Source organism: Pan paniscus, chromosome 21, assembly GCF_029289425.2.
Source record: "Pan paniscus chromosome 21, NHGRI_mPanPan1-v2.0_pri, whole genome shotgun sequence".
NCBI classification, from domain to species: domain Eukaryota; kingdom Metazoa; phylum Chordata; class Mammalia; order Primates; family Hominidae; genus Pan; species Pan paniscus.
Genome location: NC_073270.2, coordinates 66537560 through 66554063, shown reverse-complemented (window position 1 = coordinate 66554063; position 16504 = coordinate 66537560). Strand labels below are relative to the sequence as shown.

General features: G+C 44.6%; 1 long non-coding RNA gene across 1 annotated transcript in view; it reads right to left on the bottom strand.

Moving 5' to 3' along the window:
• Window positions 1-7147: 7147 nt before the first annotated feature.
• LOC117977184 (uncharacterized) overlaps window positions 7148-16504 on the bottom strand; it is a 78626-nt gene continuing 69269 nt past the window's right edge. The window contains exon 6 of the long non-coding RNA XR_010111027.1: window positions 7148-14065. This is a non-coding gene — a long non-coding RNA (uncharacterized LOC117977184). The remainder of the gene's footprint in view (window positions 14066-16504) is intronic.

Here is a 16504-nt window from a genome sequence, read left to right as displayed (position 1 = left end):
GGAAACTGAGGCTCAGAATGAATCATGCCGCTCAAGTTCACAGCAACCTAGTCAGGTGTGGGCTGGTCCATTTCAAACTTATGCTCTTGCCATTGTGAAAAACTGTTTCCCGTATTCATTCCCTCATTTGTTCATTCACTAATAATTCACAGAGTTATCTACTATGGGTTTTGTATTGGAGTCATTTGCAATGCAGGTGTAATTCACTCCTTACCCCATACAGTGGGCATCACAGGGCACCCACTGCACAGAACCAGTGAATGCTACTGCTGAGACACTCAGAAGATGCTCAGACAAGTCCCAGCAAGGGCAGGCCTTGGTCAGTTTTCCTCTGCCTCACTGCAGGTTCTCTGGGAGCCGAGATCATGTCCCATTTGCTTTGTTATTTACTCCAAATTAGCACACAGCGGGATTCCATATTGATTTAAAAAACTTACTACTGTTACAGTGAATTGCCATTTCTACTCATCTCATCAAAAAATAAATATAGAAAAGAGATCAATTAGCAGAGTGTGGCCGAAGCTGGAACTGTGTGCAAGGCTGTGCTGTGAGAGAAGGCTGAGGAGGTCAGAAAGCTGACTGGAGAATTCAGGCTTCTTCCTGGGTAAAGCACCTCCCAGAGGGCAGGGTTTATACCTCCAGGAGTATATGGGCTTTTCCCTAAGGCATGCAGATGATATTCTGAAGATGAAGTGTTTGAACGTGAAGAACTGACAGCATTATGTTGGATCTGATGGTGTCTATCTTAAAACATTCAGGCTTGTTGTCACTAAAATAGCTCAGATTAATAAGGGGTTTCTTCTTTTCCCAGAGTGACTGGGGATCTCCACGGCTTTGAAAAGACAAGGTGATGGGTAGACATATCGACATATCACAAAAAGTGGGGTTTTTTTTAATGTGGAGAAAAGAAGAAACTGAAAGTAAGGGAAAAATGGCAAATGAAGGAGAATCACTTAATTCCGATTCTGGCAACATGATAATTTGTGAACATTCAGACGTGGGTCAGGAGGGAGGTTCCTTTTTCCTTGTTAAAGATTGTTCAGCAGATGAATTGTGAATAAGGGGTGACTATAGAAAATATATGTTGACTTCTGTAGAAGAACAAATTGTTTTTAAGGTTACTGTGGTCATCAGATTGCAGAACAAAAAAGACTTCTATTTTCAGTTCTTTCCTTTAGTTGCTATACAAGCTTGACATATTTACTCAAAAAAACAAAAAAGAACATACATCTAGAGGCATTTTATAATCTGGAATTTTTGCTAATTAACACTGACGGTCTCCTAATTTGGTGAAGTTTGATTGCGTGAATACTTTCCTTCAAAGAATTCTATAATTTTAGACTTGGAGAAAGCCTGAACAGTTGTCACAAGTATGACAGATGTGAAGATGAGCTATGATTTTTCCAAAAGTTTTAGGGAGGGAGAGGAGGAGAAGGGAGGAAGAAAAAATATGAAGGTCAGGGAGATGTGGGTGTGGATCTCGGGGCCATCACTCACTCGCTCTGTGAGCTTTGTCAAGTTTCCTAAACACTGTGACCAGCTGCATTCCGGAGGAGAGGATACAGAGGGGTTTGGCATGGAGCAGGATGACTATTAGAGTTGAACTATTCATCCACAGAGATCCAACTGATTTCTTCTGACTTTTCACTAAGGTGCCTGCCACTGAAATAAGATTTATCAGTCTGTCAGTTTTGTTATTTCTGGAAGGCATTTCAAAACATCCTCCAAGGATCTGAATTAATTTTGTAATAATGAGATAAATCAAAATATACATAACATATATATATAATATATATAGATCCCTTGGGATCTATACCTAAAGAGGGGGTGGAGGTAAGAAGAGGGAGGTGGGGGAGAAGAGGACAGAGGAGGAGGGAGAGGGGGAGGAAGAGGAGGAGGGGGAAGAGGAAGGGGTAGAGGAGGGAAGAGGGTGGTGGAAGGAAAGAAGAAAGGAGTAGGAAGGGGAGAAAAGAGGAGAAGGGGGAAAGGAAGGGGAGGAGGAAGGGAGAGGAGGAAGGGAGAAAAGAAGGAGGGGGAATGAGGAAGGGAGAAAAGAAGAAGGGGAGGAGGAAAGAGGAGGAAGGGAGAAAAGAAGGAGGGGGAATGAGGAAGGGAGAAAAGAAGAAGGGGAGGAGGAAAGAGGAGGAAGGGAGAAAAGAAGGAGGGGGAATGAGGAAGGGAGAAAAGAAGAAGGGGAGGAGGAAGGAGGAGGGAGGGAGGAGGAGGAGGTGGAAGAGGGAAGAGGAGGAGGAGGTTGAGGAGGGTCTTCGTCATCATGCTGCGGTGGCCTGACCAGCAGTCCCAGCTGACCGCACGGGAGCTCTGGAGCTGAAGCAGCCCATTACAGGGCATGGGGCTGAGACGGCAATGCCTATATGCCTCTGTATCCATTCCTCTTTAGTTGGGCTGCCCCAGAAGGTGTGTGAGTGAGGAAGCGCTCTGCTTGTGAGGCAGCCCTGGAAGAGGGTGATGACTGAAGGTTGCCTGCTCACAGCACCCAGCAGCTGGTTGGGAAGGTGAGCTGGCAGATCATCCCTGCCCACCCAGCTGCCCTTAACTCCCAGTTTTTAAGTCTGTAGGACTGAAATGAGAGGCCTCTTAGGGCCCCAGGGGAATGAATGAGAGATTCCAGATAAAATGCTTAGCACAATGCCTGGCACGGGAAACGTCAATGAATGTGAATGAAAGCAATAACAATTATTTATTATTATTAATAGTTATAATAACTTGAATATGACTATTTGGGGATGCTTTACAAATATCTCAGTGTACCTAACCTCAGGCATCATTAAAGGCCGGCGAATTGACTGCTGTGCCCACTTTACAGATGAGAGCCACAGACTCATGGAGGATGAGCACAGAGCCGTGACCAGGGTGGGGGTTTCAGCCAGGAGTTGGGATCACAAGTCGTTTTTGAAAATTTCACAGTGGTCCTGTCTTGCTGACATTGTTTGAGATGGTTTTTCATCCTTTTTTGAGTGGTCTCCTGACTTTTCCTGGTCTTGCTGGAAGGATGTTTGGTGGATAAGAAGGAGGATGTGACCTCCCCCAGCGTGGCTCTCCACAGAATGCAGCCAAAGTCCCGTCCTTCATCTTGAGGTCGCACTCAATGTACCCGAGCTCCTCCCCGTGGTGGGGGAACAGCTCCAAGGGCTGAGCACGAGCACAGCTGCTTGTGCGTGTGAACTACACAACTGTTCTGTGATTGCCTAGAATTCCGATGTTTCCAGTTCGGTGTAGTAAAAAAATGTGCTTCAGTGGATGCTTTTTATCCTTACAGCACCAGTGTCAGAAGCACATGCATAATTTAAAAACTGTATATTTTCAATTATTGCGAGTTTCCCAAACAAGGGACTTTTTCTTTGTGAATGTTAAATGCAACCAGGTGATCATTAAAATCTTTTTTTGTGTTGACAGTTTCTTCAGCTCTGAAACTGAGTTAAAATTTCTTAGTAGTAATTGAGATCTCTTGGGAAAAGTGTTTCAAAAAAGAAAAAAAAGATGTAAACAGCTTTTCCAGCAAAGAAAAAAAATAAAGAACAGAGGGGAAAAGAGAAATAGGCTTCAATTTTACTTGTTTTGGAATCAAAGTCCTAGCCAATATCTCACTGAGATGAAAATTATTCCAAGTTAGAGGAGCAGGGCTAAGAATGTGTGTTTTTGTGAAATGTATTCACATTTTGGCCTTGCTAATACATGTTACTATCTAGCCAAAAATGACAACATAACCAAAAGCACTGGCCAGTGTTATCTAAAATATCAGATATATAGTCTGATATGATCTCATTATTGCAAAATTAATTCAGATCCTCGAAGGATGTTTTGCAATGCCTTTCAGAAATAACAAAACTGACAGCCTGATAAATCTTATTTCAGCGACACCTTAGTGAAAAGTCAGAAGAAATCAGTTTGATCTTTGTAGATGAATAGCTTGATGTTCAAACTCCTTCCAGCCTTTAGATTCCATGTCTGTAAAAATATCACATAACAATTGGCGATGCTGAGACATGTCAGGACTCAAAGTTTCTTGGTTAGAATAATTGATTTCTCGTTAAACTCCTATACATACACTTTTAATTTCTTTCAAATCAAATTTCAACCCCCACACATGATTTTTCCAAAACTCTTCTTATAATAAAATGTCTAGAAAACTGAGAAAGTTTAATTCATTTTCAACTTAGAAAGCTAAGAGCCACCTTAAATGTTGTAAGTGACATCTCAGGGTAGCCCCACAGCTGCTCCTGACAGTGCTCATAGGGTGGCCAGCACTGGTGCACTCATCACACTGGGGCTGTTTTGTGGATCCAGATGAGGAGGTAGAGGCTCCCCTGTCTTTCTTTTTGAGAGCTGTGTCTCTGTGACATCCATTAGCCAGACACATCTGCACAGAATATGGAGGTCATGATAAACATCAGTAGTGTGTCCAGATGGCAGTCCCCATGTCTCTTTTTTCCCCTTTTCATCCAGGTGTTTTGGCAATAAAAATAGCTGCCCAGCTTTTTATGCAACGATTGCTCTCTCCGAATATTCAGTGTACCTTCCTTTGTACCAGTCCAGAAGTCTCTGAAGCATTTCACGGCATGACATCTGGAGAGGCTCTGGGGCTGGGCTGCTGGGTTGGATGTCAGGTGTACGTCTTCCTGACTGCGGCATCTGGGACACCGCTTAACAGTTCAGCGCTTGGACTTCCTCATCTGCGGAGTGCAGTTATTCACGGACTTAGGAACGAGATTAAGTGAATTCATAACACAAATGGCTTTGCACCGTGCCTGTCCACAGTGAGTACTCAGTACGCCGGGCTGTTTTATCATTGTTGTTACTGCTGTCGTTAGAGTGTGCAGACCCTGATTGCTGTTTTGATTTATTGCTTTCAAGATTCTACAATTCTCTACAGGCTTGTGGTCAAGCCGTTCAATAAGAAACTTTTCTCACCTCACCTGCTGTCAGGATTTGATACAAATTTCGTGTTGGTATAGAAGGAGGTTATACTAGCAACAAATGCTAATAATGCAGGGGCCTGCATGCTTTTCAATTAAGTAGATGAGTGTCAAGTAGAGTGTTCTGGTTGAAGAAAGAGGCACCAGCAAGAATGACAGGTTTAAAGTTAAGATTTGGACTTCAGTGCAGTTGGCCTTTTGCTTTTATAGCGGAATGGTTTTCTAACATCTTCTAAAGAATCCTCCAAATTGTTCGGTAGGTTCCTTGTATTTTCCAGTACAATACTGAGCAGAATTGATACACTAAAAATTTTTCCCATTTTATTTATTCATCCATTCAACAAATACTTATGGACCACCTACTACACATATGGGTGTGAACGAGAACCTCAAGTCTGATGGGAAGGGCCTGTGTTCTGGGCTGCCAGGAAACAGCTGTGAAGGAAGGAGCAGCTGTGACAGCTACTGTTGTGTCTGAGAGGGGTGCAGTGGGTAAGAGACTAGAACAGAGACTGCGCTGGAGTACGGTGGGGGTGTTAGGGGGCCTGCAGTTAGGGAAACATTGGGTTTTGAGGGGAAGCATTGAAGCTGAAATCTAACTGATAAGAGGAGACCAGCATCCAAAGACCTGGGGAAGCGCGTTCCAGGCCGTGAGGCAGCAAGCACAGGGCACAGGTGTGTTTCTATGTTGTATCCGTGTGTGTGTGTGTTGCATCATCTGTGCACACTATGTGTATTGTGTGTTGTGTTTCTGTGTATTGTTTCTGTGCATGCTCTGTGTGTTTGTATGTTGTGTGTGTATCTGTATGTTTGTATGCTGTGCCTATGTGTATTCTACGTGTTTGCATGTTGTTTCTGTGTGTTCTGTGTGTTTGTGTGTCTGTGTTTGTATTTGTATCTCTGTGTGTTGTTTCTGTGCATGTTCTGCGTGTATGTTGTGTCTTTGCACCTTCTACATGTTTGTATGCTGTTTGTGTGTGTGTTCTGTGTGTTTGTGTGTCTGTGTTTGTATTTGGGTCTCTGTGTGTTGTTTCTGTGCATGCTCTGTGTGTTTCTATGTTGTGTCTGTGTATCTGTATGTTTGTATGCTGTGCCTATGTGTTCTACTTGTTTGTATGTTGTGTGTGTGTTCTGTGTGTTTGCGTGTCTGTGTTTGTATTTGTGTCTCTGTGTCTTGTTTCTGAGCATGCTCTGTAGGTTTGTATGTTGTGTCTGTGTATATGTATGTTTGTATGCTATGCCTATGTGTGTTCTACATGTTTGTATGTTGTTTCCGTGTGTGTGTTCTGTGTGTTTGTGTGTCTGTCTGTGTGTGGGTAAAGAGCAGCTGCTGGGACTGAGCCTGTGTCCAGAGCTGTAGCTGTCTCACAAGGTGGCTGTTGGGCCCCTCCCATGGGTCCAGCTGGGAGCAGACCTGTCTTACTCCAGGGTAAGAGTCAGGTCATCAGAGCTCGCAGTCCAGGCACACCCAGGATGGCCAGGCAGGAATGGAAAGCAGCTCCACACCTGTGCCACCCACTGGCGTTCCCAACTGCAGAACTGAAGCTAATTGCTCACAGGCACCTGCACACTTCCGCCACACATGTGTGCACACTCTGACACCAAACTCAAGCTGCTATACCATCAACTTCTCTAGAAGTTCAACAAGGGAAGTAAGTTCCAAGAAGAAGAAAGCATGAATACAAGAGCAAGAAGACGAGGCTTAGTTTGGGGTTTCAAAATTGGTTTCAGCTGCAAACTCTGGGTCACAGCTCGTAAAGGTGCTGTCCATGGGAGAGAAGAGCAAGGTGGGTAGGAAAGGCTTTGGCCTCCTGGGCAACTTTGATTCTTAGCTTTTCTGGGACTGCATGTAAATGTCCTGTTGTTCCTGTTTGTACTTTGAGCCCTTTGCTCTAACTCCAATTGGGTAATCTTGGTTTGGACAAACTCCTCCAAGGACAGGAACAGGCCTTTTCTAAATTGCACCGAGACTCCAGGTTTAGATGGAGGATTGGTTGCCATGGACTCAGACTCTTTCAATATCAGGGCTCTAGGAAGGTTCCTTAGAGACACTGAGTGACAAGCTCTTCATTTAGAGAGAAAGTCCAGACAGACAGGATGGCCGTGCCAGAGGCAAGTGAGTTAGAGACAGATGCTGGCCTTGAAACCTGTCCTAGGTCTGAACCTTGATCTTTCCCTTTGTAATTTATCGTGGATGACTTAAAATTAGCTTATTTCCTTTTTTTTTTCACTGCATTTCTGCTTTGCAATGAACAATCTCTTAAAACAAACACATTTGGAAAATAACAACATATCCTTCCCAAGGTAATTTCTTATCCTGCTTTTCTGATTTATGCATTTACTACCATTTTAACATCTTCTTTTTTTTTTTTTTTTTTTTTTTGAGATGGAGTCTTGCTCTGTTGCCCAGGCTGGAGTGCAGTGGCATGATCTCGGCTCACTGCAAGCTCCGCCTCCCAGGTGCATGCCATTCTCCGGCCTCAGCCTCCCGAGTAGCTGGGACTACAGGTGCCTGCTACCATGCCCGGCTAATTTTTTGTATTTTTAGTAGAGACGGGGATTCACCATGTTAGCCAGGATGGTCTCAATCTCCTGACCTCGTGATCCGCCCACCTTGGCCTCCCAAAGTGCTGGGATTACAGGTGTGAGCCACTGCGCCCGACCTATTTTAACTTCTTAAACTCTCATATGGTATTCCTGGCATGTAGGCAATAACTGATACACTTATCTTCAGTTTGGCGTTGTTTTTCTCCCTTCCGTCTCAGGGAACTCACATATACTTTCTAACTTTTCCTGTCTTTTCTGCCAAGACCTTCCATAGCCATTTTTGACATGTTTACAAATACCTTTGGCCATAAGAGTAGGGCATATTTGAACTTCTTTAAACAACTGATAACATGGAAACATTCTTATTATAATCAATTTAATCATTGCAGAGTACACTGAGTGAAAGAGGCTAAACCCTCCTTTGAGTGTCTCTGTCACACCACTGTCTCCTCATGGAAATTCTTTAACCTTGGGGAGCATAAGAGTGTGCTCCATAGACCTTAGCCATCAATTCCTATAGCTATGGGCATGCACATACATTCACTTTTCTTTTTTGTACATAGAATTAGGAATTAAGATCATGTCTTTCTCTGGTCTTTTAATAATATGTTGGTTCTAAAGAGCAGTGATTATCACCTGGGAGCAATTTTGCCCCCACCCAGGGGACATTTGGTGATACCCAGGGAAAATGTTGGTTGTCACAATGTGGGAGGGGGAGCTACTGGCATCTAGTGGGCAGAGGCCAGGGATGTTGCTAAACATCCTACACTGCACAGGACAGGCTATCAACAGAGTGAGTCAGTAATGCTGAGGCTGAGAACCCTGGGAGGGCTCTACCTTCCCTCCTTGGGGACAGTGGTGCCCATGGTGTGGATCCTGAGTAGACAACAGGCACCCACGAACATTCAGGTGGTAGCTTAGTGTCCAGGGTTGCAAGTCTTGCTGCAGTAAACATCCAGAAGCACCCTTCTTTGTGGTATCAGAGGCAAAGTATTCAGCGAGGTCGAACTCCTTGCTGGACTGCAGACACAGACACACCACATTGTCACATGCTTCCAAGTAACACACATTCTGTTCCTTGGAATTTCCTTCCCATTCTTCTGCCAGAACTACTGGAACAAGAGTACTTCCTATTCTTTTTTCAAGGCTTCCTTCAAGAACTTCGTTTTGGAAGCCCTCCCTTAAGACCAGACAGAGCAGTTATTCTTTCCCTGTGTGTACTTGGAGGGTGAAGTGATTCCTAAGCAGACCATGGCCTCCACGAGAAAAGGACCCAGGCCAGTCTTGCCCATGGTATTAAGCCCAGCATTTAGCACAAGGTTGGCACAATGGCAAGCACTCAGAAAATGTCTGTTGATTGAAAAAGTGACTGAACATATGTTAGCGTTTATCTCACAAAAGCAATTATTTAAATATGCCCTGTCATCTTCATTAGACTATGATGTCATTATGGACAGGGGCTGTTTTTATTTTCATTATCTCCAGTGCCCAGGACAATACTTGGCACATAGCAGCATGAATAAAGGAATGAGTGTGGCTGACTGGCTAACTGAATGAATGAATGAAGTGTACCTAACTGAATGAATGAATGAAGTATAGCACCCTAATCTGACCTTATCTGATCAATGCTCATCCAAGATAATTTTCCTCTTTAATAAACATTTTGGTATTCAAAGCACTCTGCAGCCCCACAGTGAGGACGTTGGGTATCTATTGCTGAATAGCTGATTATTCCAACAACCTAGTGGCTGAAAACAACAAACATTTATTATCTTGTAGTTTCTATGGGCTGGGAATCTGGGTATGGCTGAGCTAGGTGGTTCCAGCTTGGGGTCTCTCACCAGGCTGCAACCAGGTGTTACTGGGCCTGCAGTTACCTCAAGGCTGACTGGGGTCTGTTTGCAAGCTCATTCATGTGTCTGTGGGGAGGCCACCATTCCTGACCAAGTGAGCCTGTCTGTGAGGCTGCCTTAGGATGTGGCCAGGAGAGAGTGCCCAAGGCAAAAGCCACAGCCTTTTTATGACCCAATCTCAGAAGCAGCATCTTATCCCTTCTACCATATTCTGCTCATTAGGAGCCAGTCACTAGGTCCATCCCACACTTGTGAAGAGATCACTCCAGGATGTGAATTTCAGAAGGCTGCAGCATTTGGACCATCCTAGAATCCGCCCACCACAGTGGCAGTTAATTGGTGTTTGTTTATTTGGATCAGGTGATTCCTGGGTTGTTTTATTATTTCAACAAGTTCAATAGCTTATTTCTTTAAAAATGTGCTAAGAAAGCACAGGCCACAGAAGGCACTGGTGGAGCTGATAGTCCAAACAGCCAGTGCAGGTCTCCTCCCAATGAACCCTTCAACACTGCTGGCCTTGACTGGGGTTAGGAGGGGCATTGTTAGAAAAACTGAGGGGTTCACAATTTGAGGCCCTGAAATTAATCAAAGACAATAATTGGCACCTAAGGCACTAAGAGTAAATATCTCACAGAAGAATTGGATGCCAAACCCTCAGGTGGCAGAATCCCTGCCCAGCTCTGCAAAGGGAATCAGAGCTATGTTAGCGTCCTGGGGCTGCTGAAGCCAATTGCCACAGCTTGGGGGACTAAAACCACAGAAATGTGTTATTTCAGTTCTTGAGGCCAGAAGTTGGAAGTCAAGAGCTGGCAGGGTTGGTTCCTTCCGAGGGCTTTGAGGGAGAATCTGTTCCATTCCTCTTTCCTGGCTCCAGAAATCCTTGGTGTTTCTTGGCTTATTGTAGGCATATCCCTCCAAGCTCTGCCTCCACTTTAGACGGGCATTCTCCTCTCTGTGTTTCTGTGTCCAGCTTTTTAAAAGGACATCATTGGATTTAGGGCCCACCCTAATCCTGTATGATGTTATCTTAACTTGATGACATCTACAGAGAGATTGTTTCCAAATAAAGGCACATTCATAGATACTGGGGGTTAGGATTTGAAGATAATATTTTGGGGGATTCAATTCAGCCTGCTATGGAAAGTTATAGTAGGAAATGGCATTTATGCTTGAAGCATTTTGCAAATAGGTTTCTCAAGGTCGTCTCTGTTGTTCAAGCTCAGGACAGGTCCTGCCTTTCCTATGAGCCTTTGTCCTGTCTCTTTCAGCTCCACCGATGGCTGCAGAGCTGATGTGCAGCCTTTATGGGCTCAGACTGTTTCCAGCTTTGCCTGTTCCCTTCCATATTCCAACCTCTGCATCTTCCAGACACTTGGCCCTTCCTCCTTCCTGAATTAGAGCTACTGTGTAATAATTATACCCGTTTCATGCCCAGCTCACAGCCTTGGCATTTGCTGTTGCTGTGCCTGGAGCACTTTCCCACTGCTTCTTTGCATGTTTGGCTCCTTCTCTTATGTCAGCCTCAGCTCTGGTGCCTCCTACTCAGCTAGACCATCCCTGACCTGCCTGTACAACAAGGCCTCCCCATGTCTCCTCCCCAAGCATTTACTTTTCCATGAAGTTTTGTCATCTTCCTAGAAAATGCCATGAATCCTGCTCTTTGTCTGTCTTACCAGTGACACGTGAACCCCCAAACGGCTGCACTCCACTGGCCTCTGCTGCTTCCTCCTCATTTTTAGAACACACCTGCCACCTGCCAGGTGCTCATAAATATTCATGGAGTGAATGAATGTCTCCCTGCAAGGCTATGCATTATTTGAATTTAGGATATCTGTCTGATTTGTTTCATCTTTGTGTCATCCTCAAGGTCCAGAAAAATCGTTACATTCATAAGGCCCTCAATAAATATCGATTGCGTGCATAAATGCAGTGAATTGATGGGTTTATTCATGATGTATCAGATTCATAGTAGTTGTTCAATGTAGAAAAAGTAGGGTCTGGAAAGTATTCCATTTGATAGTGTAGCTTCAGTGTTTTCAGTGTTTCCTGAAATTCAATTATGTATCATTCACTTTCATTTTCATACAGCTAGCACAATCATTTATATAATATATTCTTTAAAATAACTCAATTTTTAAACATAAATCAATTTACTCAGTAATAAAATGTTATCATTATTGTAAAGGGAAAACTAGTATCATTTGTTATAAATAGAATGTAACCCTTGAAACTGAATATAATAAAACACTGTTACTAAGTTCTAGCTACACAGGGAAGGATCTGAGCTTGAGGTGGGAACCCTCTCTTTGTTATAAAAAGAGATTTGGTTTTGATTTTGCACCATAGTTTCGCAAGATGTTACCATTGGGAGAAACTGGGTGAAGAGTACATGCAATCTCTCTGTTATTTCTTACAACGCATGTGAATCTAGAACTCCTTCAAAATAAAAAGCATAATTTTAACAAGGAGTTTAGCAAGCGGTGCAGAGATGTTAAGTAGCAGTTAATCTCCTCGATCACATCAGGAACATTCAAACAACACCTGAGAAGGGAAAAGTTCCTTCCAGAGTGATTCCATTGTATTCCATGACATTCCTATGCACCACATGACATCATTTTGGAAAGAATAATGCACATGGCCCATGCTTTGGGAAACACTGGCATAGGAGGACCCACAGATGGGGGCAAATGTAAAGTCCTTCAGAGTCATCTTGGGCCCAGCTACTGTGATTCCCAACAGCCCCTGGGACACGGCATGCAACCACCCGGTATCTGGCAAGGACAAGAAGCCCTGGAAACTCACACATGCTGGTGGAGGCAGAACGTGGTACAACCACTTGAGAAAAACAGTCGGCAATCAAGTTAAATATTCTATCCTTGGCCTCAGCAGTTCTATTCCTAAATATTTACCCAAGCAACATAAAAATAGCTGATCATACAAAGACTCATACCCAAATATCTATGGTGATAAAAGCAGATCAATGGTTGCCTAGGCTGAGTGGATCAGATATTGACTATGAAGGGGCATGAGGAAATAGTGAGGGACGTTTCTTTATCTTGACTGGAGGAGTTGTTACACTGGTGCATACATTTATCAAATCTCATTGAACTATACTCTTAAGATCTACGCATTGCATTTTACGCAAAGAGATTTCAATAAATTTGGTTTGAAGTAACTCAAACCATGCCACACCTCAGGTTCAGGCTCTGCAATGGCTTCTTCCACATTTAAAATTAAGTCCGCCAAGCCCCGTAGGTCCCATCCGATAGGCTCCCTCAAGCCCCGTAGGTCCCATCCGATAGGCTCCCTCAAGCCCCGTAGGTCCCATCCGATAGGCTCCCTCAAGCCCCGTAGGTCCCATCCGATAGGCTCCCTCAAGCCCCGTAGGTCCCATCCGATAGGCTCCCTCAAGCCCCGTAGGTCCCATCCGATAGGCTCCCTCAAGCCCCGTAGGTCCCATCCGATAGGCTCCCTCAAGCCCCGTAGGTCCCATCCGATAGGCTCCCTCAAGCCCTGTAGGTCCCATCCGATAGGCTCCCTCAAGCCCCGTAGGTCCCATCCGACGGGCTCCCTAGAGCTCAATAAAGAGCTCCATCTTCTGCCTCAACCACGGTCCTCACTCTACCCAGTCATACCGGCCCTCTTTACTTTGTGGATCCTCTCAGAAGATAATCCTTTTCTTGCCACCAAAACTAATGCAGCCCCCGCTCTTCTCTGTCCTATCACCTGATTTAAATGATCTGTCTGGTGAGCTCACTGGGTCTTTACTCGCATGCTGGGTCCACAGCTCCACTGTCCTGCAGGGTCCGTGAATGTGGGCCCCTTATCTATTTCATCATCATAACCCTGCGTGTCCTCAACTCCTGGCACATATTGGGTGGCCCCATCCATACACGGTTGTTGAGTGAATCCATGAGATGTCAAAGGCTATGATGTAGACTATATCATGAGCCAGAACCAGGCTTTCCTACCTCCAGACAATCAAGGGGCCTTGATTTGGGATTGAGGGAGAAAGGAGTAGAAGCCAGGAAGGAGAAGAGATTGAGGTTTACCAAGGGTGCAAAGTCCTGGCCCCTGACTGTAGGCTGAAAACTATAGAAATCATAGAACAATTTTAGCAATGAAATGCAGAAGACCCTGCATCAACTTTAGGTGGGACTTCGGGTATTTTTATGGCCACAGAGCATCTTCCCATTTACCTGCATGGCCCAGACACAGACTTCAAAACAGTTGAGGCCAGCAGGCTCCGGGTAAGTGGTAGGATTCCAGAATGGCCTCAGCGTGTTGTGGGAGGCAGCAGGCGATTTTCCTGGACTTCTGAGTTTATGAGAACCCCAAACCCCAATTAGCATTAACATTGAGGTCTCAATGTATCATGGCAGGAAGCTTCCGAGTGGTGAAAAGGAAGGTGAACATCAAAGCTCGGAAGACAAGACGGTGGAGCAATGGCAACCAAGAGCAAGACGCTTCCCTCTCCTGTGATGGGGTGGCTCTACGTGAAGCCCCCAAACTGGACACAGGTCTGGCAGAATAAGGAACCCACTGAGATTTAGCCCCAACATCCAGCATAAAAGGGAGACTGACATAGAATTTGAGTTAGTTAAAAATAAGGCACAATGCTTTTCATGTACTCCTGAGTTTTGTGGACTGATGTTCAATTTGCAGCCTTCTTAGTTGATTAAATCTGAGATGAAGAAAGAGTGACCAACACTTTCACCTTGGAAAGCTCTGGAAAAACAAAAGGGAGAGACAATTAGCTTCATCCATTAACTCACTTAGTCATTATGCATTCATTCATGTAACTACCAAACACGTACTGAGTGCCTAATACTCCTGAGACACTGAGAAGTTTCTTGGAAACACAAAGATGAATAAAAACCATGCCAGGCAGGAGTTGGAGGAAGGCTCTGGATGCCACCACGCTCTACCTCCTGGCTGGACACCAGGCAATGTTGGTAACCTTCTGCCTCCAATTTCTGCAAATATATAATTAATAAACACAAGGTTATCTTCTAAACAGTTCTTAAAATGAGTCAACTCTGTTTAAACTTGTTCTTTTTAGAGAAAAATGTATTTTTGAAAGAGTTGGTTAGTGCTAGGGGAAATGTCTGGGCACAGCTCAGTCTGGTGTGAGAGCAGGAAGCAGCTCTGTGTGTCTGGGGTGGGTACGTATGTAGGACCTGTGGGAGACCAGGTTGGGGGAAGGCCCCTCCTCATCAAGGGCTGCTTTGCTTTGGTTTTCTTTGGCGTGGGAGGTGCTGTGCAACACGGGAATACGGGAAATAAGATCTCTGCTTGCAAATTATTACTGAACAGGCAGGACACTGCTGACCCATTGAGTCATTGTAGCCCAAAGAGCAATATTGTTTCAGTTGCACAGCCTTAATTTTGCTTGTCAGTTGTTGAGACAAATGCTGGATGTTGGCTTACTCAAGCCAACTTTAACCTCTTTCAAACCAGCTCTTCAGCAAGACAGAGCCTGGAAGGTAAAATCTACATTTGCCAGACTCTTTTGTAGCTGGTGCTGCAGGTGACCTCGGTGCTAGCTGAAGTTGACCTTGATGCCAGCAAGCAGACAATCTCCACGTCCTGGAGGGCGGGAGAGAGTGAGGAGAGAGCTGGCATGGGGAGGCCAGCAAGAGCGGAAAGGCCCTGGGATGCTCAGCAGTGGTTGTGGTCCCTAGTGTCCTGAGGGCTGTGACTTGCTAGGGCAGCAGGTGTTGGCACACTCCATAGTATGGCTGAGGGGTTCCTGTGATGGCATTGCCTTGGCTGCGTGGTATCCAGGCTTGATTCCCTGGTCTTCCTGGAAATGCTATATGCTACCCAAGGTCCAATAATCAATTCATTTCTGCTTAAATCAGCTCCACTGGATTCTGTTACCTGCAACTAAGAACTGTCTGATAGAGTTGCCAAAACCCGATGTTTGGCTTCTCTTGAAAAACTGAAAATCTTTAAAAGCTGCAACGGATTTTCACAGAGCAACAGCTACAAGCCATGTAAAGGTGGCCTTCCTGAGAGAAGCTAAGTGCCGGCCGGTTAGCCACCAATAGGCCCAGTACATTCATTTCACTATTGGTCTGATTTCCACTGGCACTTGAGTTTGGGTCTGACCTAAAATCACTCCAACATACAGGGAGCTCTAGACACCAAATCCCATTTTGTTGCTTTATTTTTTTTTCTTTTTGAACCCAAAAGCCTAAATACTCTCTGAAGTATATAACTATTTTTAACAAAACCAAAGTTTTAGTTTTCACTTTTTGTTTGAAACATTAAAAAAAAAATCAAGCTGGAAAATTAAATAGATGGGTAGAGTAAAAGAAAGATTGATTTGAAATTTTGAAATGCACGAAATATATTTTTCTCCTGATGGGAAATGCCATCATCTGGTTGTGGGCCATTAATATGCTATTCATATACCAGAAGAATATCATGTTAGCAGAAATTAATCCATCAGCTTTTCTATGTGGTGACCAGCACTGTCAGTTTAATAGCCACCAAAAAGCTGACGACGTGGAACGAGACTAAATAGCAGTGTAAATAGAGAGCTACACGGTGATTCTTCAGATGCCTAAGTAGATTAACCTGCTTATCGATTATCTGGCTTGTAAATTAATGAGTTATCCCCATTAATTATGTGTGTGTCTTCATAAAAGTCCTCATTGGATTTTCTAGTGATAAAGTGAGCCAAGTAAAGAATAAAATGAGGACGATGCCACATGTAGATCCCTGAATTTATGGGGCAATTTCTCAGGGTGTTTTCTCCCGGGTTATGTGATTGCTCTTTTGCCTTTCCACGTGCTCAGAGTGCACTGGGTATGTCAAAATTGACTGCCCTACCCGGAAAGTCACTCGGCCTACGGCTCCGCTTCCTCTGACAGCTGCCCCTAACTCTGGTTAACACCTAAATTACCCCTCACATCTTTCTTCAAGACGCCTCCAGTGAAAAGCCTTCCCGGACGCCTTCACATGCAGCTGGGTGTCCCCTCGGCAGCTTCCTAAGGTGTCCACCATACCAATTCCTGCACTGCAATTCCTTGCCCTGCTCCATCTCTTTAGCTGGGCCAAGAGCCCTTTCAGGTGGAGCCTGTGGTTTTTGGTTCTCTGCTCCCTCATGCCCAGATGGAGCTGGGTACAAGGTGGGACCTCATTGGGTGCCAGTCACGT